The sequence below is a fragment of the Hemitrygon akajei genome, chromosome 3 (genome assembly GCF_048418815.1).
Source record: "Hemitrygon akajei chromosome 3, sHemAka1.3, whole genome shotgun sequence".
Lineage (NCBI taxonomy): Eukaryota > Metazoa > Chordata > Chondrichthyes > Myliobatiformes > Dasyatidae > Hemitrygon > Hemitrygon akajei.
In genome coordinates this window covers 17,207,212-17,235,083 of record NC_133126.1, presented here as the reverse complement: position 1 = coordinate 17,235,083, position 27,872 = coordinate 17,207,212, and positions in this window count along the sequence as shown.

The following is a 27,872-nucleotide window of genomic DNA, read 5'->3' as shown; positions in this document are numbered from 1 at the left end:
TGCCTAACTAACTTAGTTGAATATTTTTCAAGTGATATAAGGAAAGTGCATCTGAAGCAGTTAATATAGATTTTTAGTATGAGATCTAAGGCAAGGTAAAAATTGGTTGAATGGAATAAAGCAAAGTGCAGTGGGCAAAAGGCCACAGCAGTGTAATAGTTAGTGTGACATTATTACAGCTCGGACATTCTGGATTCTGAAGTTCAATTCTGGAACTGTCCATAAGGAACTTCCACACTCTCCTTGTGCGTACATTGGTTTCCTCGCAGTGCTCTAAAGATGTGCCTGTTAGTAAGTTAAATGGGCACTGCAATTGTCTTGTGATTAGGTTAGTGTTAAATAGGTGGATTGCTGAGTGATGTTGCTCTTTGTGCCAGAAGGGCCTGTTCCACACTGTATTTCCAAATAAATCAATAAATCAACAATAAATAAAAAATGGACTTTTTCAACAAGGGAGATGTTGGTTGTGTTGTTCTACAGGATTCTCTGCTAGGACCTTTATTTTCTTGGTTTATGTTTGCTTTTAATGTTAGCAGCCATGATTTAAGAGTTTTGCACGAGTTTGAATCTGTTAGAGTTTTATGGTGAAGAAGAGTGTTTCAGACAGTTAAGAAATAAAAATGGATTGGTAGATGAGAACAAAACTGACAAAAGTGATTCAGTCAGAAGTATTTTGATGTAATGCAGCTGGGGAGGGCAAATACATGTAAGGGAGTACATACCAAATGAGAAATGCAGGAGCATAGAGAAATCTTGGAGTAGATAGCTACGGAACCTAGAAGATAGACAGATAGTAACTATAAGACCAAGGAAGACACACAAGAATAAAAACACCAGCCAGTCCACAGGCAGTGTATTGTGTAAAACTGAATGCATGTGATGGCACTGTCGAGGGATCAGTTTGCATTTACTATTTATTGGCTGAAGAATAATAGGCAAAACCCTCTCCAGTATTGAGCGCATTTACAAAGAGTGCAGCCACAAGAAAGCAGCATCCATCACCAACAAACCCCACCATCCAGACCATGCTCTCTGTTCACTGCAATCATCGGACAGGAAGTACAGGAGTCTTAGGCCCCACACCACCACGTTCAGGAATTATAATTAGACCATAAGACCATAAGACAAAGGAACAGAATTAGGCCATCTGGCCCATCAAGTCTGCTCCACCATTCAATTATGGCTGATTCTATTTTTTTCTCCACCTCAAGTCACAGGACTTTGTGATATGGTGCAACTCAAACTACCTGTGTCTCAATATCACCAAGACCAAGGAGATGGGGGTGGACTTTAGGAGATCTAGGCCTCATATGGAGCCAGTGATCATTAATGGAGAATGTGTGGAGCAGGTTAAGACCTACAAGTATCTGGGAGTGCAGCTAGATGAGAAGCTAGACTGGACTGCCAACACAGATGCCTTGTGCAAGAAGGCACAGAGTCGACTGTACTTCCTTAGAAGTTTGGCGTCATTCAATGTTTGTAGTGAGATGCTGAAGATGTTCTATAGGTCAGTTATGGAGAGCGCCCTCTTCTTTGTGGTGGCGTGTTGGGGAGGCAGCATTAAGAAGAGGGACGCCTCACGTCTTAATAAGCTGGTAAGGAAGGCGGGCTCTGTCGTGGGCAAAGTACTGGAGAGTATAACATCGATAGCAGAGCGAAGGGCGCTGAGTAGGCTACGGTCAATTATGGAAAACCCTGAACATTCTCTACATAGCACCATCCAGAGACAGAGAAGCAGTTTCAGCGACAGGTTGCTATCGATGCAATGCTCCTCAGACTGGATGAAGAGATCAATACTCCCCAATGCCATTCGGCTTTACAATTCAACCGCCAGGAGTAAGATATGTTAAAGTGCCGGGGTTAGGACTCAATGTATTTAAGTAAACTACTTAAGAACTTTTTAAAAGCTATTATTAATGCTTTTTGAGAGGGTGATTTTAGATGCATATCATATTTTTACTGAGTTAAGTATTGTATGTAATTAGTTTTGCTACAATAAGTGTATGGGACATTGGAAAAAATGTTGAATTTCCCCATGGGGATGAATAAAGTATCTATCTATCTAGTTCCCGGCCTTCTCCCAGTAACCTTTGATACCATGTCTAATCAAGAACCTATAAATCTCTGCCATTAAATACACCCAACGACCTGGCCAGCTGCACATGGCAACAAATTCCACAAATTCACCATCCTTTTGGCTTAAAGAAATTTCTCCGCATCTCTGTTTTGAAAGGACTCCCCTCTATCCTGAGGCTGTGCCCTTTTGTCCTAGACTCTCCCACCATGGAAAACATCCTTTCCACATCTACTCTGTCTAGGCCTTTCAACATTCGAAAGGTTTCAATAAGTTTCCCCCTCATCCTTCTGAACTCCAGCGAGTACAGACCATTCCTCATACGATAACCCTTTTATTCCTGGAATTATCCTTGTGAACTTCCTCTGGTCCTTTTCCAATGCCAGCACATCTTTTCTAAAATGAGGGACCCAAAAATGTTCACAGTACTCAAGGTGAGTCCTCACCAATGCCTTATAAAACCTCAACATCTCATCCTTGCTCTTGTATTCTAGACTCCATGAAATGAATGCTAACATGGCATTTGCCTTCCTCACCACCAACTCAACATCAAGTTAACACTTAGGGTGTTCTGCACAAGGACTCCCAAGTCCATATTACCCTAGAACCATCAGGTTCCAAAACCAGCACTGGTAACTCCACTCATGTCAGCTCAAAACTGATTCCACAGCCTATAGACTCACTTTCAAGGATTCGAAAACTTTTGCAGTCAGTGTTATTTTTTTTTCATTACTTATGCTATTTGTCTTTTACATGTTGGTTGTTTGTCAGTCTTTGTTCATATATTTTTTCATAAATTCTGTTGTATTTCTTTATTTTCCTGTGTTATGAGTGATGAATAGACCTGATGGACAATGCGGTACAGAGTTAACTATTCCCCTCCTAAATAACATGAACTATTACTGTTGCTATGCTGACCATGAGAAAGAGAGACGGAAAAAACAAGTAAGAACATCGGCGACCAGATAAGAGAGAGGAGGAAATTGCTGATTAACCGTATTGTGACTCCTTTTTGAATTATTTACTGTTTCGCTACAAGGACAATAGTTTGCTCATAAACATTCCTCAGTGGACTGAAGGAGTGGCCTTATTTGATGGACACAGTAATTCGGGAGTGATGGATAGCTGACTCCCCGTGAGTAGGGATAAAAGACAGGTCTGGAGAGACACCCTCCAGACACGCCAGTGGACACTGATTGAGTGTTGGAACCCACAAGAAAGGTGGGGGCTTCGAAGACCGAACCAGGAGGTCGGTCATTAAGGCTATCAGTGTAAAAGCAGGGCCGGTGGGGACTTGAGTGTGTGTCCACTCATGCCAGAGTGACGAGTCCACCACAGAAGGACGGAGAGGTCATAACTGAATGACCACCCCGACACGACGGATTAAGAAAGCAAAGGAAGGTTTGCCTGACTGTAGCTGTTACATCTCACTCGCTCTCTCTCTCTCTCTCCAACGATTACAATACAACAACTATATCTACATCAGCACTCATGAACTGAACTGAACTTTATACTTTTCTATGACAATTTATTTATCCCTAGACATCGATAGAGCTTGTTTATTATTGATTATTATTATTCCTACACTTTTAGGTTTATTACTGCTAACTGGTTTTATATGTATATTTGCATTATTGATATGGTTTTGCTTATTTTTATTAATAAACACCTTTAGTATAGTACCACCAGACTCCAACGAATTCTTCTTTCTCTGCTGGTTAGACACCCAGTTACGGGGTACGTAACACCTGTAAATGCCTGCAAGAAACAAAATCTCAAGGTAGTATTTGGTGAAAAGATGAAGGGAGAGGTAAAACAGGTGGGGGTGTTGCACTACTAATCAGGGACAATATCACATCTGTACTCAGAGGGGGTATAATGGGGGGCTCGTTCACTGAGTCTAGATGGGTAGAGCTGAAAAATAGGAAGGGTGCAATCACTCTGATGGGACTGTACCCCAATTGCCACAGGCATATTGAGGAACAGATATGCAGGCAAGGTGTAAAACGATAGTGTTGTTGTCATGGACACTTCAACTTCCCTTTTATAAACTGGGACCTTCTTAGTGCAAGAGGTTTAGATGGGGCAGAATTTGTAAGGTGCATCCAAGAGGGCATTTTAAATCAATATGTCGATAGTCCAACAAGAGGAGAGGCTATGCTGGACCCGATGTTGGCTAATGAGCCTGGCCAGGTGACCAAGCTTTCAGTGGGTGAGTAGTTAGGGAACAGTGACCACAACTCAGTAAGTTTTAAGATAGCTATAGGTAAGTATAAGTATAGACCCTAAGGGAGAGTATTAAATTGGAGCAGGGAAAATTACAAGAGTATTATCCAGGATCTAGGCAGGGTTAATTGGGAAGTTTACCTCTGACACATGGAGGTTGTTTAAAGCACAACTGCACACAGTACAGGACAAGTATATTCCAGTGAGAAGAAGGCGAAGGATGGCAAGGTAAGAGAACCTTAGATGTCAAAAGAGATGAAGAACTTAGTCAAAAAGAGAAAGGAGAAGTATACTCAAGAAGATAATCAAGAAAGTCAAGGGGAGCCATGAAAAGTCCTTCACAAGTAGGATTAAAGAGAATACCAAGGCATTCTAAGCATATATCAAGAGCAAGAGGATAACTAGGGAGATGGTAGACCATTCAAGGATAAAGGTGAGAATATTTGCTTGGGTGCAGAGGATGTGGGTGAGAACGTTAATAAGTACCTTCGGAGAAGGATGTGGAAGAAAGGGAGGTCAATGTCAAATGTATTGATATGCTGGAGCATTTCAAAATAAAGGAGAAGGTAGCATTGGATCTCTTAAAGAACATTAAGTCAGATATCTCCCCAGGGCCTGAAGGGATATACGTCAGGTAGTTGAGAGAGGTAAGAGAAGAGATTGCTGGGGTCTTGACTAATATCCCTGTGTCCTCCCGGAGGACTGGCAAATAGATAATGTTGTTCCATTATTCAAGAAGAGAACCAGGGATAGTTGTGGAAACAATAGACCATTGTGTCTCACATCAATAGTAGGGAAGTTGCTGGAGAGAATTCTTAGGGATAGGATTTATGAGCATTTGGAAAACAATGGCCTAAGTAGGGAAAGCTAATATGGCTTTGTGCGAGGCAAGTCATGTCTTACTAACCTGACTGAGATTTTTGACAAGGTGATGAGGGTGATTGATGAAGGTAGAGCTCTGGATGATATCCACATGGTCTCATCCATGATAATGTCCCTCATGGGAGTCTCATGCAGAAGATTAAGATGCTTGGGATCCATGGTAAATTGGCCGTTTGGATTCAGAACTGGCTTGCCCACAGAAGACAGAGGATGGTTGTCAAAGACACTCATTCTAGATGGAGGTCCACGGTTAGTGGTGTTCTGCAGAGATCTGTACTGGGTTCTCTGCTGTTTGTGGTATATACAAATAAATTGGTTGAAAATGTAAGTGGGTGGATTAGTAAGTTTGCAGATGATTAAAGATTGGTGGTGTTCTAGATACTGCAGTGACTGGCAAAGAATAAATCAGTCGCAGATATGGACAGAGAGATGGCAGAAGGAGTTTAACCTGACCAATCCTGAAATGTTGCACCTTGGCAGGTCACATGTAACGAGACAGTACACTGTTAAGGGCAAGATCCTCATCAGTGTTGTTGAACAGAGGGATCTTGGAATCCAAATTGCCTGAAAAAGGCTACACAGGTTGATAGGGTGGTTGAGAAGGCATATGGCATGTTTGCCTTTATTAGTCGAGGCTTTGAGTTCAAAAGTCGGTTTACTTTATAAAACTCTGTTTAGGCCACATCTGGAGCATTGCACATGGTTCTAGCTGCCCCATCATCGGAAGAACGTCAAGGTTTGGAGCAGGTGCTGATGAAGTTTACCAGGATGTTGCCTGGATTAGAGGGCATGTTCTGTAACAAGAGGTGGGACAAACTTAAGACCATAAGATCATAAGACATGGGAGCAGAATTAGGCCATTCAGCCCTTCGAGTCTGATCCACCATTCCATCATGGCTGATCTGGATCCCACTCAACCCCATACACCTACCTTCTCGCCATATCCTTTGATCCCTGATCAATCAGGAAACTATCACCTGCAGTCTTAAATATACCCACAGACTTAGCCCCCACCACAGTCTGAGGCAGAGCATCCTACAGGTTCACTACTCCCTGGCTAAAAAAACATTCATTCTACCTCTGTTCTAAAAGGTCGCCACGCAATTTTGAGGCTGTGCCCTCTAGTTCTGAATACCCCCACCAGAGGAAACTTGGGTTATTTTCTCAAGAGTGGCAGAGGCTGAGGGGAGATCTGATAGAGGTTTATAAGATTATGAAAGGCATAGATTGAGTAGGTGGATGGTATCTTCTCTCCAGGGTTGAAATGTCTAATACAAGAGGGCATGATTTTAAGATGAGGGGGGGTAATTTCAAAGCAGATGTGAGGAGTAAATTTTTTACTCAGAGAATGGTGGGTGCCTGGAATTTGCAGTCTGGGTTGGTGATAGAGGCTGATCCGTTAGGGATTTTTAATAGAGGTTTAGATAGGCACGTGAATGAGAGGAAAATGGAGGAATATGGATATTGAGTAGGCAAAATAGTTTAGTTTAGTTAGCCATTTGATTTCTAATTTAATTGGTTCAGCACAACTTTATGAGCCAAAGACCCTGTTCCTGGACTGTACTGTTCTATGTGAAAAAAAAACTGCCTTAGAACATTAGAAACAGAAGTAAAAATGTCCCAATCAACCCTTCCGTCTGTTCCACCATTCAGTAAGGTGTTGTCTTATCTCTAATCTCAGCACTACTTTGAAGCACCAAACACCATTTTCCACATCTCCCTTTCCCATGATTCCTTGCCCTCCCATTTCAATTCCGCCCCTCAATCTACCTCTCCACAATTTCAATTGCTTTTCTGTTTCATGGATAAAATCACAATAGAAGTAGCAATTCTGTATTAAGAAGCAATTTTACACTGAGAGCTAGCACAAATACATGTAATCATTGTTTTGACACTGAGGACAATATAAAAGGAACATGTGCGTAGAAAGTTGTTCTGAATCAGTAGTGTGAAATGTGCTACATTGATTTCATTAGAATGTATTTTGAAAGCTCAGTACAACATGCTGAAATTACATCAAGCTGCTAATACTGTATTCAGTACTGTTGATTTCCTGCACAAAATTTGATGAATTAGTTTCTTGGTTTTTAATATAGATAACAAACTGACTGATTTAATATTTTTTCCTTTGATAAGCAAATAGCAGGGAAGTTTCTCCAGTAAGCAGCAGTGCAATTTGTTATTTTAGTTATAATACCCTCATATTGATCTAAATATTGAACAGAAATAGACACACTAATTTGCTACCTCCCTGTGGTGCACCTCATCCTTCCCTTTATCCCATGGTCCATTCTCCTCTCCTATCAGATTCCTTCTTCTTCTGCACTTTACTTCTGCCACTTATCACCTCCCAGCTTGTTACTTCATACCCCCTCCTCCACCAACCCACCTCCCTCCTCAGCTGGCTGTACGTGTCACCTGTCAGCTTGTAGTCCTCCCCTCCCCACCATCTTCTCCCTTCTTTTCCAGTCCTGATGAAGGGTCTCAGCCCAAAACATTGAATGTTTGTTCCCCTCCATAGACGCTGCCTGACCTGCTGAGCTCCCCAACCCGGCTCTGGATTTCCAGCGTCTGCAGACTCTCTTCTGTCTCTACATTCAGTGGCCACTTTATTAGCTGCTCAGTATTGAATTGAATTGAATTGACTTTATTACTTACATCCTTTATACACATGAGGAGTAAAAATCTGTATGTTATGTCCCCATCTAAATGTGCAATGTGCAATTTATAATAAATAGTATGTATAACAGGATAGTCAATATAACATAGTAATACAGTTGTGTCAGCATGAATTAAACAGTCTGATGGCCTGGTGGAAGAAGCTGTCCCGGAGCCTGTTGGTCCTGGCTTTTATGCTGCGGTACCATTTCCCAGATGGTAGCTGCTGGAACAGTTTGTGGTTGGGGTGACTCAGGTCCCCAATGATCCTTCCGGCCTTTTTTTACACACCTGTCTTTATAAATGTCCTGAGTATTGGGAAGTTCACATCTGCATATGCACTGGGCAGTCCGCATCACTCTCTGCAGAATCCTACGATTGAGGTAAGTACAGTTCCCATACCAAGCAGTGATGCATCCAGTCAGGATGCTCTCAGTCATGCCCCTATAGAAAGTTATTAGGATCTGGGGGCCTAATCTGAGGTGTCTTTTTCACCATACAGCCGGTATGTACAGACCACGTAAGATCTTCGGTGATGTGTATGCCAAGGAATTTAAAGCTGTTCACCCTCTCAACCGCAGATCCATTGATATCAATGGGGGCTAGCCTACCTCCATTCCTCCTGTAATCCACACCAGCTCCTTTGTTGTTGTGACATTGAGGGAGAGGTTGTTTTCTTGACACCACTGCGTCGGGGTGATGACTTCTTCTCTGTAGGCCGCCTCATCATTATTTGAGATTAGGCCAATCAGTGTCTAGTAATGCAAATGTCTAGTCAGCCAATCATGTGGCAGTCACTCAATGCATGAAAGTGTCCAGATATGGTCAAAAGGTTGAGTTGTTGTTCAGACCAAACATCTGAATGAGGAAGAAATATGACTTAGGTCACTTTGACCCTGGAATGATTGCTAGCGTCAGACAGGATTGTTCAAATATCTCAGAAACTGCTGATCTCCTGGGATTCTCACACACAACATCCTCTAGAGTTTACAGAGAATAGGGCAAAATAAGCACCAGGGAGAAACATAGTGAGCAGCAGTTCTACGGCCAAAAATGCTTTGTGAATGAGAGAGGGCAGATTAAAAAGACCAGACTGGTTCAAGCTGACAAAAAGGCAGACGTAACTCAAAGAACCACATGTTACAACGTTGTCTGCAGAGGAGGATCTCTGAACGCACAACACATCGAATCTTGAAGAAGACGGGCGACAGCAGCAGAAGACCATGAGCCTACAGTCAGTGGCCACTGTATTAGGTACAGGAGGTGCCTAATAAGGTAGCTCTGAATCCACTTAGAGAATTGGTTAGAGATGCAGAACCAGTCAGATACACATCCAGAAGTGTAACAGCAACAAGACTCCATTGTATTGAACCTTATTTGGGCTTTTCTCTTTGGAGCGAAGGAGGATGAGAGGCAACATGACAGATGTGTATAAGATTACAGGCACAGTTAGAATGGATAGCCAGCGCCATTTACTCAGGGCAGCAATGATTAATACCAGAGGGCATTCTTTTAAGATGAGAGAAGGAAAACTTGGGGAGGATGTCAGAAGTAGGTGTGAGAATGGAATGCACTGCCAGAGTTGGTGATTGAGGCAGATACATTAGGGACGTATCAGAGACTCAGATAGGCACATGGATGAAAGAAAAATGGAGTGTTGTGGGCTGTATGGGAGGGAAAGGAATAGAATGGTGGAATATGTTGAGAGCTCAGCACAACATTGTGGGTCGAAGGGCCTGTAATGTGCTGTACTGTTTTATGTTTATCTATCCCAACGTGTCTTTAGCTCTTTTACAATGACAATTGTCACATCTGTCCAATGCCCATTTGTTTGTTATGTGCCATGTTGTACGACATGGGTGATCATGGTCTCCCCATGACCATGAAGTGGTTTGCCATTGCCTTCTTCTGGGCAGTGTCTTTACAAGACGGGTGACCCCAGCCATTATCAATACTCTTCAGAGATTGTCTGCCTGGCGTCAGAGGTCGCATAACCAGACCTTGTGATATGTACCGGCTGCTCATACAGCCATCCACCACCTGCTCCCGTGGCTTTATGTGACCCTGATTGGGGGCTAAGTAGGTACTACGCCTTGCCCAAGGGTGACCTGCAGGCCAGTGGAGGGAAGGAGTGCCTTACACCTCTCTTTGGTAGAGATATAGCTCCACCCCACCACCTTCAATGCACATTATCACACTCTAAAACATATCAGATATTATTAGGATAAATTCCTGTTATTCAGCTTCTAATTTTCAGGGTTACTCATTGTATAAAAGAATACCCTACATTCAACATCATCTAATTCATGATTAACTTGTTCACTGAGAATCATAAAACTGTATATGTCTATTTTTGTCTATTTACACTAAACCCAATCATTCACATTAGGACTAAGTTCTTCGATGCCTTCCTCATTTAAGGACCTGTCTAAAAGTCGCTTCAATATAATGATTAAATCTGACTCCTGTGCCTCCTCTGTTCCAGATATCAATCAGTGTCTGTGTAAAAAAAAACTTTCAAATTCTCTTTGAAACTCCTTCCTCGCTCCTTTATCCTATGCTGTCCTGTTTCTGATATCCCAGCTGAGAAAGAACAAGTTGACAATGCTAATTCTCTGGCTAACCTTGCCCCCTTGTCCGGTTAGTCATTCCTCCTCATTCTGTCCCTGGTCTAGTTTCCCCAGTAGTTCGCACACTTTGCCCTCACGTTCTGCAGTTCTTGGGAGTTACACACCTCAACAGTGAAACGATCACTAACTTGGCTAATCAAAACAACCCCTTCAGTTAACGTGCTTTATTGGTTTATAACTCATTAAAATAAGGATTCTAGACACAGGCATTCCAAACAGTTTCATTCATTTTCACTCACACTGTTACCTCGGTTTGTAGAAAGCAGAACAGCCCTACAAGACCCAAGGGGCAGTTTGGAGTGTATTGAAACAATGCCTGGGCTAATGGGAGCAGTTGCACTATACTATTAGCAAGCAGATTCAAACCATCAGTTTTGCTTTGCTGAGATGTGTGGAGGTTGGATTTGACGGTTGGTGAATAGTTATATTGGAAAGTTTATGACAAAGTGTGTGTGGAGAAAACCTCGGTATATTTGTAAACCTTTGTGCATGTTTTTTTTCATTCGTCTATTTGTAAGTACATTTTTTACTTTACAACTTTTGGGCAGCTTTTGTTTTTTTTCCACCAGGCACGAAATAAAACCCTTGCACTAACGTGTTGTGGTGGCTGACCACCTGTTCTTCCCCCCAACTGGTGACCCTCGCTGGGTACACTTACCCACACCCGATAGCGGGGAGTGACACCAGCCACGGGAGAATGATTCTGTGGATGTGCCCTCAACCTACCCTTAAGTGGAAGCACTGGGAAAGTATTATTGATTTTCAGAATACACAAGCCACTTGTTGGTTATTGATGTACTGTTACATTAATATCTATCATTAAGGCTGTCTAAACAAATTATAGTGAATAAAAATATTTCAGTTGGAACAACCAGGATGTTTTAGTGTGTGGAGCAATGGGTAGTGTGTAAGCCCAATAAATGAAAAGCAACCCTCTAAAAGGAAGACAGCAATAATAAGGGAATAATCTGACCACATTAGGTGCCTTCTTATTTATACTTTAACCACATAGTTGGCATCAATAAAATGTGCAAATCAAATTAACCCTTGGTTTTGGAATTGGAATAACTTTATTTTTCTTGTCATCTTGGTCATCTGTGGTAGAAGTAACTTCCAGGAATCTGCTCAATCTTTATTTCAGGGAAAAGTGTAACTTTGCCATATAAGGAAGATGTTAAAGGAAACAGTTTGGTTTGCAGATTCTCATAATCATACTATATGAAGCATGTCACTGCACAAGAATGAAGTGATGGTTATAATTTTTTAAAAATACACAAATTACATAATGGTGATAGGAGAGGTATGACTGTCTGGTCACTGTTCTTTCATCTCTGCTGCATAGGGTTAATTGGATCCATTAATTTCTGCCTTTCACTCCTCAGAGACTTCTTGGATAGTTGTGCAATTGCATCTTATTCAGTTCGCACTTTGAATCTCCTTAGATCACTACAATCAAGGTTGCACTAAGGGATGATGTTGAACTATTGTTTTAACAAAACTTCCTGATTAAGTAAAATGTCCCTTTAACCCACACTAGACAGAAACCCACCCATGTGGCCTCTTGTACATGAATCATCTTTATGGCAGTGATGCAAGCAATGATCCATGTGGGAGAAGGATAATAGAATCATCTATAACCTTCACCTTGTCCAATAAAAACTGCCAAATGTTTTTGTTCCCAGTCAATGAATGCCTCATAGGAAGAGAAGAAGTTTGAAAGGCACAAACAGAACAAAAGGCCCAGCATCTAGTTGTATCCATGACATGTCCAGACTCTTCAACACTGTTAAGATTACCAACAACCATTACCATCCCATTCTCACTCTCTCATGTTATCTCCTTGCCTGCCCATCGCCTCCCTCTAGTGTTCCTCACCCCCCTTTCTTCTTTCTTCCATGGCTCTCTCTCTCTTTTACCAATCAATTTCCTACCCCTTTGCTTCATCCTTTCTCCTCCAAGTTTCACCTATTGCCTGGCGTTTTTCTCTCTCCCTTCCTCCCACCTTTCAAATCTACTCCTTGACTTGTTTTCTCCAGTCCTACCAAAGGGTTTTGGCCCAAAATCTTGACTGTACTTTTTTCCATAGATGCTGCCTGGCCTGCTGAGCTCCTCCAGCATTTTGTGTGTGTTGCTCGGATTTCCAGGCTCTGCAGATGTTCTCTTGTTTGTTACCAATAGCCCAAATAGTCGAGGACCCACCACACAGAGAGCCAAGAACAGAAGGGAGTTTATCAAGGACAGAGAGTCACAGTGCTTGCTTGAAGGAACCCTCTGATCCTAGCTCCATTACTAACTGCTGGCTACTGAGGGCAAGCCCGCTTTTTGCCACAGGAGAATTATTTCTGGGATCTTCTGCAGCAGTCTCTGACCAGTGGCTGAAGTGCTGCTTCCTGAATCACAGTGTGGATTCTGTTTATCCAGCAGTGATCTTGATCTTCATCACACAATAACTCCAAAGGAAGCAGACGGAACACTACCTACCATATGTAAGGTGTTTTTAGATGTCACATATGGGGCACACATTTCAAATTAAATCAATACTTGGAAAATTGTAAGCAGTTTTCAGACCCCCTATCAAAGAAAGGATATGCTGGTGTTGGAGAGGATCTAGAGGAGGTTCATGAGAATGATTCTGGGATTTACAGAGTTAACGTATGAGGAGTATTTAATGGCTCTGGTTAGTACTCGCTAGGGTTTAGAAGAATCAGTGGGGGGAGCTCATTTAAACCTACCAAATACTGAAAGGCCTTGATAGAGTGGACATGGAGAGGACATTCCCAGCAGTGGAGGATCTGGGACCAGAGGGCACAGCCGCAGAATACAGGGATGTCCCATTAGAGCAGAGATGACAAGGAATTCTTTCTAGCAAGAGGACGGTGAATCTATGGAATTCATTGCCACAGATGGCTATGGAGGATAAGTCATTGGGTAATTTAAAGCGGAGTTTGATTAGTCAGGGCATAAAAGGTTACAGGACTGGGACTGAGAGAGAAAATAAATCAGCCTTGATTGAATGATGGAGAAGACTCGATGGGCTGAATGGCCTAATTCTGCAATGTCTTATAGTCTAATCCTTTAGGAATTTGCCTCCATCCTGCATCTGCTAAATCATGGAACATACACTGCGATTTTAATCAGTGAGCCCAGAGCAGACAATCTTAGCACAGACTCTCATCAAGCAAGGCTGCATTATTCTCACAATCTCACACTTAAGAACTACACTTCTTCTACAATAAACTTGCAGCCGATGTGGACCCAAACCACAGGAGAAGTGGGAAAATGTATAATCCATGTTACTTTTATTCTGCCACTCTAGAACAAAGGTTCATTCCAACCTTTAAACACAAGAAAGTGCAGATGCTGGAAATCCAAAGCAACACTCATAAAATGCTGTAGAAACTCAGCAGGCCTGGCAACATCAATGGAAATGAATAGATAATCTATGTTTCTAGCCAAGACTCATCTTCAGGACTGAAAAAGAAGGGGGAAGAGGCCAAAATAAAATGGAGGGGGGAGGGGAAGGAGGCTAGCTGAACTTCAATAAGCAGACAACATTTGTGTGTAGGCATGTTCTAAGACTGCTGCTACTCAGAAACAGAATCAGAATCAAGTCTATTTCTTATATGAGATGAAAGCTGTTGTTTTACAGCAGCAACAAGTACAGAGCAGAGAAATATACAGTAAATCACTATAAATTACAAAGTAAATGAATAATACAACCAAAATGGAAAAACAAGGTAGTGTTCGCAGTTACCCTGGGTTAAGAAATATGTTGGTGGAGAAGTAACTGTTCCTAAAGCAGTGAGTGTGCATCTGCAGGCTCCTATACCTCCTCCCAGATGGTGGGAACAAGAAGAGGGCAAGTCCTAGATGGTGAAGGTCCTTAGAGATAGATGTTATCTTCTTGAGGCACTGTCTTTTGAACACATCCTCCATGGTGCAGAGGGTAAGACCATAAGACATCGGAGTCGAATTAGACCACGCGGCTGATCGACTCTGCTCCAGCATTTCATCATGGCTGATCTATTTTCCCTCTCAATTCCATTCTTCTGCCATCTCCCTGGATCCTTTCACATCCTGACTAATCAAGAATCTATCAACCCCCACCTTAAATACACCCAATGCCCTAGCTTTCACAGCTTCCTGTGGTAATGAATGCTACAGATTCCCTATTCTCTGGTTAAAGAAATTCCTCCTCATCTCTGTTCTATTCTGAGGCTGTGTCCTTTGGTCCTTGACTCCCCCACTATAGGAAACATCCTCTCCACATCCACTCTATCTAAACCTTTCAACATTCAACAAGTTTCAATGAGATCTCTTCATTCTTTTAAACTCTACAGTACAGACAAGACCCATCAAACATTCCTCTTATAATAACTCTTTCATTCCCAGAATATTTTCATGAACCTCCTCTGAACCCTCTCCAGTTTCAGCACATCCTTTCTTAGATAAGGGGCACAAAACTGCTCACAATACTCTAAGTGAGACCTCACCAATGTTTTATAAAACCTCAGCATTACATTGTTGCTTTTATATTCTAGTCCTCTTAGATTAACATTGCATTTGCCTTCCTTACCACCGACTCAACCTACAAGTCAACCAAATTCGTTTGCACCCAGAGTTTTGAACTTTCTCCTGATTTAGGAAATAGTCCCTTTCTACCGAAGTGCATGACCATACACTTCCCAATTATGTATTCCATCTGCCACTTCTTTGCCTATTCTCCTAAGCTGTCTACATCCTTCTACATCCTCACTGCCTCCCCAACACTACCTGCTCCTCCACCTATCTTCGTATTGTCCGCTCTGTCAGAAACTCAAGGCCTCTTTGTTAATCTGTTCATAATTTTTCTCTGCATTGCTAAGGGAAAGTGATGCAAAGGCTAAGGGGCTTCCAGTTCCATCTCTTACAGCACATGACATTACTGCACCTATACCATACGGTGAGGTGTCATGGACAAGCTTCACTGACGATGTGGATAATAATGTTTGAATACAGTGTCTGATGTAACCACTTCCTTTACATTTTGGAAAGCCATCTCACACTTCTTTGTCCATTGCCATTTCTTCCTGATCTGTAGTAATGAGTTCAAAGGGTGGAGCACAGTAGCCGGATATGTCAAGAATCTGTTACAGTAATTGATAAAACGTAAAAAGTACCTAACTGTGACATGTCTTTTGACTTTGGATCATCTACCACTGCTTGAATTTTCTCAGCACACTTGTGTAATTGTTGTGCATCAATGGTGTGATCACAGTATGTGATGCTTGATTTAAATAATTCACACCTATTGTGTTGTTCCCTGAGCCCATAGTCTTCTAATCTTTTTAACACTCTTGAGATTTTGGAGAAGTTCCTTGTCATCCTTGCCAGTAGCAATGACGTCATCCAGGTAACACTGAGTACCTGGACAGCCTTGCAACAGCTGGTCCATAGCTTTCGGCCAGAGTGCTGGTGCAGATACTATTCCTAAAATAAGCCTATTATATTGATAACACCCTCTGTGACCATTTATGGTGAGAAACACTTTGGACTCTTCTTCCATTTCCATTTGTAGGTGGGACATTAGCTAAATCAACTTCGCTGGTGTTTCTCTCCAGAAAGGTCTGCAAAGATATCCTCTACCCTGGGCAAAGGGTATTGATCTACTTTCAGTACTGAGTTCATGGTGACCTTAAAATCACCGCAGATCCCGACAGACCCATTCTTTTTGACTACCAAAACCACTGGTGATGCCCACGGCTCCACTCAAACTAGGGAAGGATTCTTTCTGCTACCATGCAATCTAGCTCACTGTCTCCTTTATCACAGATGGTGTAAGGAACAGGACAGGCTTTGTAAAACCTCAGTGTGGCATTTTAAATCAATGCTATTTTACCCCTGATATGTTGAGTTCTCCGATGCCATCCTTGAACAATGCTGTGGCATTATCCAGTACCCCTCTTAATTTTCTTTCAGTTGACTCTGTTCTAGGGTATCTGGCGTGCAAATGGTGGATGGATCTCCAATTAAGTTGTAGTTATCTCAGCCAATCACAGCCCCACAACGATGGCCCTCTTGTTTTTACCACATACAAGTGCAATGAGGCCTGTTGGTTGTTGCATTTCACTGTTAAAAATATTCCCACAAGAATTATCTTTTCTTCAGTGTAAATTCTTAGCTGGATATCTCCAGGCTTCAGCTCAGTATCTTTGAATACCACTCAAACTCATTTCGTGAATGACTGATACAACCGAGACAGTGTCCAATTTCATTTTAATTAATTCACATTTTGTGAAAGCCATATTGCTTGATTCTCGGTAGTTTTCACATTGTAAACCTCAAGACTACCTAATCCTGTTTCACTCTCATAACTTTCATCAATAGCTTGTAGATTAGTGAGTGCACTTTTTGAAACTGCGACTTGACTTTTTAAAAATCTTTTTCTCTTTCCTCTGCAGTCCATTTATTTTAGTTTGCCTGACATGCTCTTTGTATGTGTCCTACTTTGTCACATTTTCTGCAAGTTTCACATTTAAACCTGCATTGTACTGTAGTATGTGAGCCCCTGCCACAACAGAACACAATTTGTTTTGCCAGCTGGTTCCTGACTGCAACTCAACTGCATCTCTGCCTGCTGTTTCCATGGAAACGGCGATTTCAACTGATCTTTTAAATGTGAATTGTCCTTCAGTTAGGAGCCTTTTTTAATGCTTTCTTGCAAGATTCCACTAACTAAACAATTTGCCAGTGTATCACTAAGCTCATCACTGAAATGACAATGCTCTGACATTTTTTTTCAATTCAGCCACATAAGCTGAAACGGACTCTCCTTCCTTTTGATTCCACTTATGAAATCTAAAGCAATCTGTTACCAGCAATGGTTTCAGTTCTAAATGTTCCTGCATTACTTTCACAATATTAGCAAAGCTAATTTTGGCTGGTTTGGTTGGAGCAGTCAAACTTCAGAAGCAAACAGTATACCCTCCCACCCAATGCATTCAGTAACACTGGCACTTGTTTCTCATTGGCTATTTCATTTGCTTTAAAATACTGTTCAATTTGCTCTGTATACAAACTCCAGTTATTTGTTGTGCAATCAAATACGTCTATTTTTCTGATGAAGCCAGCCATTTCTGCTTTTTCTTTATTTATTATTATCATCACCCAGTACTCACTGTTTATGAACTTGTGAATTTCATCCATGTGTCTGCTTCATTCTTACTTTAGTGCGGCACACACAAATGACATGGTGGCATAGTGACATTGGTCACCCACATACTTTTACATATAACCCTTATTGAATTATGTAAGCACCAAAGAATGTTTAATTCAATAATATACGGTATTTACAATGTTACTCAGATATTGCTGAAATATTCAATACGTCACAGATCCCAAGGAGGAGGACTGGGCATGAGGCTAGCGTAAAAACCCAGAGCTACAGAAACTGCAAGAGGAGCTCCAAAGACCTCATGGGCTACACCAAGGCACAATTTTAAAAACTGGCCCAGGACACAAGACTCTTGCAAGATGCTATTGGTGGCCTATGCACTTGTAGTGGTCATGGGTTTAAGAAAGGGGGCTCTAAAGTAATGACTGATGGAAAATACCAGTTTAATTTAGTTGCCATCTCTTTGTATCCTATTATTAATTCTGCAGATTATTCTGTTTTATAACCAACAATTGGCTTGCTAATTTTTTCCTTTTCAAATATTAATAGACTATATTACTGTCTGTTTTTATATTTATGGGTAGCTTTATTTAATATTTTAATTTTTCCATCTTAATCAGTCCTTTATTCTTTTGTTGCTTCTGTCCAAGCTTCTGACCTGTCATCCATCTTGACCTTGATATATTCCAAGGATAAAGAACCAGAGGGGGCTAATACACACAATCTGCGACAATTCTACATACAGCTTTACTTACGTCTGGACATCAGTAAACCTTCACTGCCATCTACTGGACAAACAGTAAGGTGTTCAAAAATGGGATCATGTGCAATTGTAATTAAAGCAATAAACAATCTGCTGGAGGAACTCAGCGGGTTGAGCAGCACCTGTGATAGGTGACAAACTATTGATATTTCAAGTTGAAATGCTGCATTATGACTTCAGTTGTCCTTAATGCTCTTCTACTGGAACATTTTCAACAAGATAATGATTAAATTCTTCCGTCTACCTTGCCTGTCACCTAAATCATGTAACTTGCAAAACTTAAATTTCGTGTTTGCAATCTGTGGGATGCAGGGCTAACAACCAACTGTCTTGAAGAATGATCTCAGTCCAAAGCATTGTCTGTTTATTCATTTCCATAGATGCTGCCTGATCTGCTGAGTTCCTCCAGCATTTTGTGTGTATTGCTCCAGATTTCCAGCATCTGAAGAGCTTCTCGTGTTTATAAACGACTGTTCATCCTTTGAGTGACTTGAACATGTGACGAGGAAGTAACTTCTTGAAAAGCTGCAACTTGTATGGTGTTGGTGGAGTCATCACGGGAATCCCATTTGTGTCAGAGAGGAGAGTAATAAATTCTGGGATTATGATCCAGTGGTGACAAAATCCATGATGATTTTATTGCAATCTTCTTCAGAGACTTGTTTTTGTTCCACACAATGCCGACCCCTGCAGTGTCATTAGTTTAGAATAAAATTCCCCAGTACTTTTAAAGTAATTGGAGCAACGTATGGGGGGATAGGCAGAGGGAATGTCAGAGATAAGTTTGTTTGTGAGAGCATGGAATGGATACGGGTACAAGCAGATACATTAGGGACATTTAAGAGATTCTAATGTAGGCACATAGATGATAGAAAAATAGAGTACTATTTTAAAAATAGAGGGAAGGATTAAATTGATATTACTGTAGGTTAAAAAGTCAACACAACATTTTGGGCCAATGTCCCTGCACTTTGCTGCAAAATTCTATGTACTATGTTCTGCCTTGGTTCATTCTTCAAAGTTTCAAAGATTTCAAGTATATATGCAGTATACACCCTGAGATTCGTCTTCCTACAGGCAGCCACGAAACAAAGGAACACCATGGAAACAATTCAAAAAAACCTCAAACACCCAACATGCTATTAGGCAAATAGCGAGAAATAAGTGAATAACACGTAAAAAATTAAACATCAAATGGCAGAGTCCTTGAAATAGTCTAGGAATATTCAGTGTAGCTTAGTTCAGTTCAGTTTGGACTGTGTCATTCATTGATTGCAGGCCACAGAGCAAGCCTGCATCTGCAATTAAAAAAAAGCTATAAAAATGTGTTACCTGAAACCAGAAACACATGTAATATGAATTACACAATCCTCTGAGAACTAGTCCAATCCACAAACCATCAAACCTTGCCCAAGACTCAAGATTTCTGCACCCTCCTCCAGCAGCAGTGAGCGAGAGGGACGGGGAGAACGGTTACTTTCTTCAGTATCTATTTGACACCTTATTGCCATCTGCACACTCTTTCTGTGTCTTGTTTATTACCTTTCCTCCACAAACAAGCTTGAAATTAGGGGAACCCCCTTCATTTAGTGGTGTTGGTTTGTTACCATCACATGCTCTGAGATACAGTGAAAAGCTTTTGCTTGTATGCCTGCTGACAGATCATTCTATACACAAGTATGCTGATAGTAAAAATGAAAACATCATAGTGCTATAGTCACAGAGAAAGTGCAGTGCAGGTAGACAAATAACATTCACGGGACATGGCGAAGTCCATAGACAAATCAAGAGTTTATTCTATAGAGGGTGAGAAGTCTATTCAAGAGTCTGATAGTAAGACATGGCTGTTCTTGTTCTTGGCTCACGAGCTTTTCTGTCTTCTGCCTGACAGGAAAGTAGAGGAGAGAGAATGACCAGGATGGGAGGCATCCTTGGCTTCTTTCCCAAGGCAGCAACAAGTGCAGATAAAGTCCAGAAAAGGGAGGCTGCTTTGCATCAGGGTCCGTGTATAAGCATTATGATCACCTGCATTTTAAAGAGGTACTTTCTGCTTGCAAGTGTCAACTATCCACTCCATCTCCAGCTTGGGATACATACACCAGCCTACCTGCCATTAGGAATGTATACACAGAAAGGTGCCAGAGAAGGGCCAGTAATGTCATGAAGGATCCCACCCACCCTGACCATGGACTGTTTGTCCTCCCATCAGCGAGGAGGTTACATAACATCCACAGCAGGACCATCAGACTCAAAAAGGGTTACTTTCCTTAAGTAGTAAGGCTGATCGACACCTCCACCCACTAACCCACAGTGCCACACCCCTACTACCACTACTTTGTCTTTTCCTGTCAGAGTCACCTTATACGCAGTCACTCCTGTCTCTAGTGCCACTTTATGGACATATAATCAATCTATATATATTAGCTATCTAATGTATTTTTGTTATTATTGTGTTCTTTAGCTTATGTTTTTTTGTGTGCAACATCAAAGTTTCAAGGTTTTAAAGTACATTACCTAAGTATGTATACAATATACAACCCTGAGATTTGTCTTCCTGCAAACAGCCACAAAACCAAGAAACACCATGGAACTGATCGAAAGAAAACATTAAAAAACCAACACGTGAAAAAAAGAATCATGCGAACAGCAAAAAGCGAGCGAATAACACAGAACCAGACTCACTGGAGTGCTTTGAGGACGTAATGAGAGGGGAACAATGGATAGAGGGGAACAGGTGGATGTCGTATACTTGGATTTCCAGAAGGCATTCGATAAGGTGCCACACAAGAGACTTGGAGCTGGAGGAAGTGTATTGGCATGGATAGTGGATTGGTTAACCGATAGAAAGCAGAGAGTTGCTATAAATGGGTGTTTCTCCGGTTGACAGTCTGTGGTGAGTGGGGTGCTGCAGGGGTCAGTGCTGGGCCCGCAGCTGTTTACCATTTATATTGATAATTTGGAAGAGGGGACTGAGTGTAGCATAGGAAAATTTGCTGATGACACTAAACTGAGTGGAAAAGCAAATTGTACAGAGGATGTGGAGAGTCTGCGGAGGGACATAGATAGGTTAAGTGAGTGGGCCAAGGTCTGGCAGATGGAATACAACATTGGTAAGTGTGAGATCACCCACTTTGGAAGGATTAATAGAAGAGCAGATTATTATTTAAATGGTGAAAGATTGCAGCATGCTGTTTTGCATAGGACTTGGGAGTGCTTGTGTATGAACGGCAGAATGTTGGTTTGCAGGTACAACAGGTTATTAAGAAGGCAAACAGAATGTTGACCTTCATTGCTAGAGGGATTGAATTCAAGAGCAGGGAGGCCACGCTGCAACTATACAGGGTACTGGTGAGGCCGCACCTGGAGTACTGTGTGCAGTTCTAGTCTCCAGAAGGATATACTGGCTTTGGAGGCAGTGCAGAGGAGGTTCACCAGGTTGATTCCAGGGATGAAGGGGTTAACCTATGAAGAGAGATTGAATTGCCTGGGACTATATGAGAGGGGATCTTGTAGAAACATACAAAATTTTGAAAGGGATAGACAAGATAGAAGCAGGAAAGTTGTTTCCATTGGTAGGTGAGACCAGAACTAGGGGACATTGCCTCAAGATTCAGGGGAGAAGACTTAGGACGGAGATGAGGAGAAACTGTTTTTCTCAGAGAGTGATGAATCTGTGGAATTCTCTGCCCAGGGAAGCAGTCGAGACTGCTTCATTAAATATATTTAAGATACAGTTAGATAGGTTTTTACATAGTAAGGGAATTAAAGGTTATGGAGAAAAGGCAGGTAGATGGAGCTGAGTTTATGGACAGATCAACCATGATCTTATTGAATGGTGGGGCAAGCTCAATGGGCCGGATGGCCTACTCCTGATCCTATTTCTTATGTTCTTATATTAAACATCAAATGTTCATGTCCTCGAAACTGTCTAGGAGTGACAGCCACTGTGTCAATTCAGTTTAGCACTGTGTCAAAATGCAGGCCTCGGACACAGAGACAGTTCCACATCAAAGCACCTTGATCAAATCATGCAGAAATCAAAAAAGAGTAACCAGAAACACATGGAACATGAACTGCAGAGGTCTCCAAAAAACAAGTCCACAGCTGTAGAGTGCATTCAATGCTGAAGATGTTAAACATCAAGTAAAGTCATTTTTCTATTATCAAAGCACCTGTGTGAGTCCCACAGCCACAAGCCACGATCAAACCTTGCAGCATGGAGCCCAAGACTCCCACACCTTCCTCTGGCAGCAGTGGGAAGGAGACCAGTCAAACACAGGCAGGCAGCACTGAACACCCGCTTGCCTTCAGCTCTTGTCCTCGTCAAGTTCAGCCTTGCTCAATGCTTTAATCGGCGAGGTGTAACTGTGCCATTACGAAACGATGGCCACACACTCTGCTCTCAACCTTGTCGAATTCAACAGGAAACAGGAAAAGCACCAGATCACTCAGTTGGCCCAAATATATGTCATCAACATGGAGACTAAAGGCTGCAACAAACACAAAATGCTGGTGGAACACAGCAGGCCAGGCAGCATCTATAGGGAGAAGCACTGTCGACCTTTCGGGCCGAGACCCTTCGCCAGGACAGGCTGCAATTGATTGCAGTTCTGGAGAAGAAGCATATTATATTAAGGAAGAAGAAGCAGTTTTGTGAGCTGTCTGTGGGATGTTGCCTTTGGTTGTGATGGTCACTGACGCCGTCTTGAATGTCAGACCTAGAGTACAAATTAATTTGTTCTCCTTTACACTTGTGCACTGGAAATGACATTAAACAATCCTGAAGTGCCGAGCCACTGATATCCTTTGCATCATGCAAAGGATCATGGTATCATGGTAGAGCCTTAGAGCTATACAGCACAGAAACAGAATTGTCATTCCAACGAGCCCATACCAACTATCAAACACCCCCTTACACTTCTCCCATTTTATCCTTCCCATACTTCCTATCAATTCCCCCCAGATTCTACCGTCACCACTTCACCTACACACTAGGCCCAATTTACAGTTCCTACTTAATCCACACCCAGAAGGCAACACCAAACCACTTCTGTAGAAAAAATTGCCAAGAACAATCATGGTCGTGGAAAGACCATGATTGCCCACGTCATACCACACGGCACAAAACAAACAAACTAATCTACCAATTTGTACATTCTTGCGATGTGAGAAAGAACTAGAGCATCCAGAAGAGATACATGCAGTCACAGGGAGAACATGCAAACTCCACACAGACAGCACTGGAAGCTGCATCACTGGAAATGTGAGGCAGCAGCTCTACTAGCTGTAATACAGTAGCGCCTAGGTCTTGGATCTCTGAGAAATACATGACATATTACAAAGCTTGAACTGTCTCACACTCCGTATTAATGTAAGATTTTTTACTTCAAAGAATCAGGTGGACATGGATGAAAAATAGGATTGTTAAGTTTACTTGCAGGTTTTCTGTTTACCTGCAAGTCTTATCTCCACAGATAGAGGGAGCTACTGATGCTCACTGATAACTAAGGTAGAAATATTAAGCTGAGGTCTTGACCACATGAGCAAGTGAAAAATAGTATAATGGATAATGGGGCTCTGTTATAGAAGAGTGAGTTCAAATATCATATGAAGGTTGATAATAATTTTGACGAGAAGCCAATTAGATAGTTAATGAGCTGACAAATTAATACTCATCTGCAGAGAACTAACTCTCTGGAACAGCACGTTGATAGAATGTGCTATTGCACTGCATCACAGAACCTTAATAGCTTTCTGAGGGCATGCAATCCAACTCAATGCAAACCAGGCTTTTTAGAGGAGGTTCCAGAGATGTCCAGTATCACTAGTAATTGAAGCTCTTCTTCCTTGCAGTCCCAAAGCTGAATCAAGTGTGACGGTGCTGAAATTCAATCTTACCCTTAGTTATTTGACACTTTACACCAGGGTCTTTTCAGTGACCAATGGAACTGTTCCACAAAGTTATGAGAATGGCTTAAGAAATTCAGAAGAGCTTTGACAGCTGATAAAGTAATATGTCCCACCTCCTTCTAAAGTTTCATGTATTACAACCTTCCCATAAATATTTCATATATATTTTAACAAATATATGCTTTCAATAATTTAACATTATCTGCATGGAAATTTGGATACATGGAGAACACCTGGAGGATTTGAAAGTGGAAGAAGGCTTATCTGATCTACAACCCATGTGATTTTCTGCCCATCAGTTACAATATTTGGTAAGTTGTACAGATCATGAATACTTTCACATCTGGATTTCCCTTGTGCAATAGTTGTAAAAGTTGGCTCTGTACGCCAAGTTTATGCTCACAAATTGGCAATAACTCACACACTTTTTCCTTGCAGAGATCAACAATAAAGACTATAAGTCAAGTTCATTATCTTACTGTACATATATACAATCAAGTGAAACAACATTTTTTCAGATCACAGTGCACCCACAAAAGGGGTGGGGAAATTGCCCTTGTGTCATATTAGAAGTCTTAAACTAACCAATAGAGTAGTGGATACATGTGAGATGGTAAAGGAAGATTTTACGTTGGTGTAGTATTTCATATTCCCCGACATGGAAATATTTTAGCCTACCTTTTGAAAAGAGTTCACAACGTGGGCAAATATCATTACAAGACTTGGGTATTCTTAAGTAACCCACCAAAATATGCTATTGTTATGATTGGTACCGGGAAAAAGATAGATTTATCAAGATGTCATAAAAGGGGGAAACCTGTAGGCTTGTCCAGAAGAAATGACAAGTTAGAAACTTCTAGATTGTGGTTTCAGTACTAATGAGAATTGTTCATTGTCTATTCTGCCTGTAAATAATGAGTTTTTCTAATGATATGCACTGGTGAGACAGACGTATAATAAAGCAACAGCAACAAGTTATATCAAGGTGTCTTTTGGAATGTCATAATGTTGCACTAAGGAGCACGACTTCAGATTTGACTATTAGAAGACAAGCTTTGCCTTAGCCAGTAATTAATGTGTAACGAAGGAGAATCTAGAATCCAATGAACTAATATGGATTGATACTTGTGGAACTGTGTTGTTACCAAGTTGTCACACATCCTCATTTGACTGCAGACTGGACACAAGTTGTGGAGGAGGCAAAGGAGATAATTCATCAATGGACTAAACATACAAAAGTTATTAAGACATTGTGATGACTTGCTATTGAAGCAAATGAAATATGGAGTGACTCAGTCTCATGGAATAAATTTTAGAATTGGGGGTGAAATGTTCAAATACACCCATGGGTGAGGATAAATCACATGCTGCTGTAATATTAATTTTATGTGTGCTGATGATTGTATTGTTTAATGTGTATCACCTTAGAAGATGGAAGACCAAAGTTGTGAAAAAGGAAGAGAATGATGGTTTTGTAAACAGAGAAGGCGATTGTCTGTATACAGAGTGTATGAATTCAGTAAGTACATTTGTAAATTTGTAAGTGTCACACACCTGCTGGGGGTTCATGGCAGTCCTATGAGTAGTCAATAGAATAGAGGAGGATAGTGATCCTAAGATAAATATCTTTGGATCAAGAGGAGGCAGATGTTGGCCAGAAAGAACTATCATCTACAAATCAGTAAATTTAAATGAATCGAGGACAGTGGAAGCAGACAGACCAGTTCCCTTTGTTTTTGCCATGAGGGAGTAGATGGAGACTGCTAGTTTACAAAGAGGCTGTATTCTCCATTTTGTGAGGTAAAGTTGCTTAGCTTGATCAGTATTTTAAAGTTGACATAATGATGCTCTGGGTAATCTGCTGAACTAGGGATCATTTCCAAATAACAAGTTATTTGTGAGGTGTTCTTTGGTTGGATATAACATGCAGGATTTTGACTGCTGGGGTCTGTATCTGCTCTGCGTGGTTAATACTGGTTGCATATTGAGAACAAATAGCCATAAATTACCAATTGTCACTTACTGGGAAATGGATGCTGACCTGGAGCAGAGCCCATAAAAAGGTGTTAAAGGTCAGACACATGACCTACAGCCAAAGACACTGGAATGCAATATTTGAATTGGTAAGAAATGAGCATAAAGGCAAATATTTTCACATAAAAGACAGAGGTAACTCTGTAGGAGAACAACCATCGGAGATAAGGAGGACCCCACAGACATGGAGATTCAAAATGGGACTATGAGGAACATGTGGTCAGCAGCAGAAACTCCTTTTTAACTGATATTATATTTTCTGTACTTTGACTGTTCATGGAAGGTCAGGAAAACTTAGTACATGGCCTCACAGGTGCTTGGTTGTATAAGATCTTGTGTTTTTCTGTTGAATCAATAAAGGTACGTCAGAGATTACAGATTCTCTCTGTGCCTTCTTGATCATTATTAAACACACAGCACATAAAACAAAATATTAGTATGTTAATAAAATATAATTCAAAATGCATGCAGTGTGCAGCACAGGTAAACATTAAACAGTATGGTAAACAGCTCACTATCCTATTGACAAGACCTCGATGGTGGCAAGGTATTCATTAGTCTCACATCCTTAAGGAAGAAGCTGTTAGCCAGTCTAGCAGCCTTAGTCCTGATGCTCCTGTACTTCCTTCCTGATGGTAGTAGAGATTGTGGGATAGGTGGTAGAAATCCTCAACAATGGAAAATACTGAGGTCAAACTCATCATCTTTATCAAGTGCCATGTCGTACGACCTGGGTAATCATGGTCTTATTCATGACCATGATAATCATCGGCAATCTTTTCTACAGAAGTAGTTTGTCATTGTCTTCTTTTGGCAAGACGGGTGACCCCAGCCATTATCAATACGCTTCAGGGAATGTCTGCCTGGCGTTAGTGGTTGTATAACCAAGACTTGTAATATGCACCAGCTGCTCATACGACCATCCACCGACTGCTCTCATGGCATCATGGGACCCTGATCAGGGAGCTAAGCAGGTGCTTCACCTTGCCCAAGGGTGACCTGCAGGCTAGTAGTCGGAAGGAGTGTCTTACACCTCCTTTGGTAAAGATGTATTTCCACCAACCCACCCAGAGTTCAAGCTGCCTGCATTAACACATTATTCATTACAGAAGGTATTCATATCAACCAAATGTAAGCATTAAGTGCAAGTAAGTCATGTTAATTCTGCAGCTTCCATCCATAGAAAAAAAAGCGATCTGAATTAACCACCTGCCTACATAGAACAGGGAACTCAAGTGGAGTTCTTCCTCAAACTGAATGTTTGTTTACTTTAAAATGTCCAAATGAGCCAGAAATTTGAATAAATCCATTTTGAACAAGTTCAGAGATGATTGGTAGCATGGGCCCCATTGAGTCAACACAACGCAATCTCAGTGACAATTACCAACTACTGGTGGCATTTAATTTGTACATAGTATATGTCTTTTCTTATTACTGTCTCATCAGTCTATGTGGTCACCTCACGGGTGATGTAATATCCCTGGACGAAGTTTCACTAGACTTCATTCTGATCTCTGACATGAGGCACCGGGTCTGTAGAGC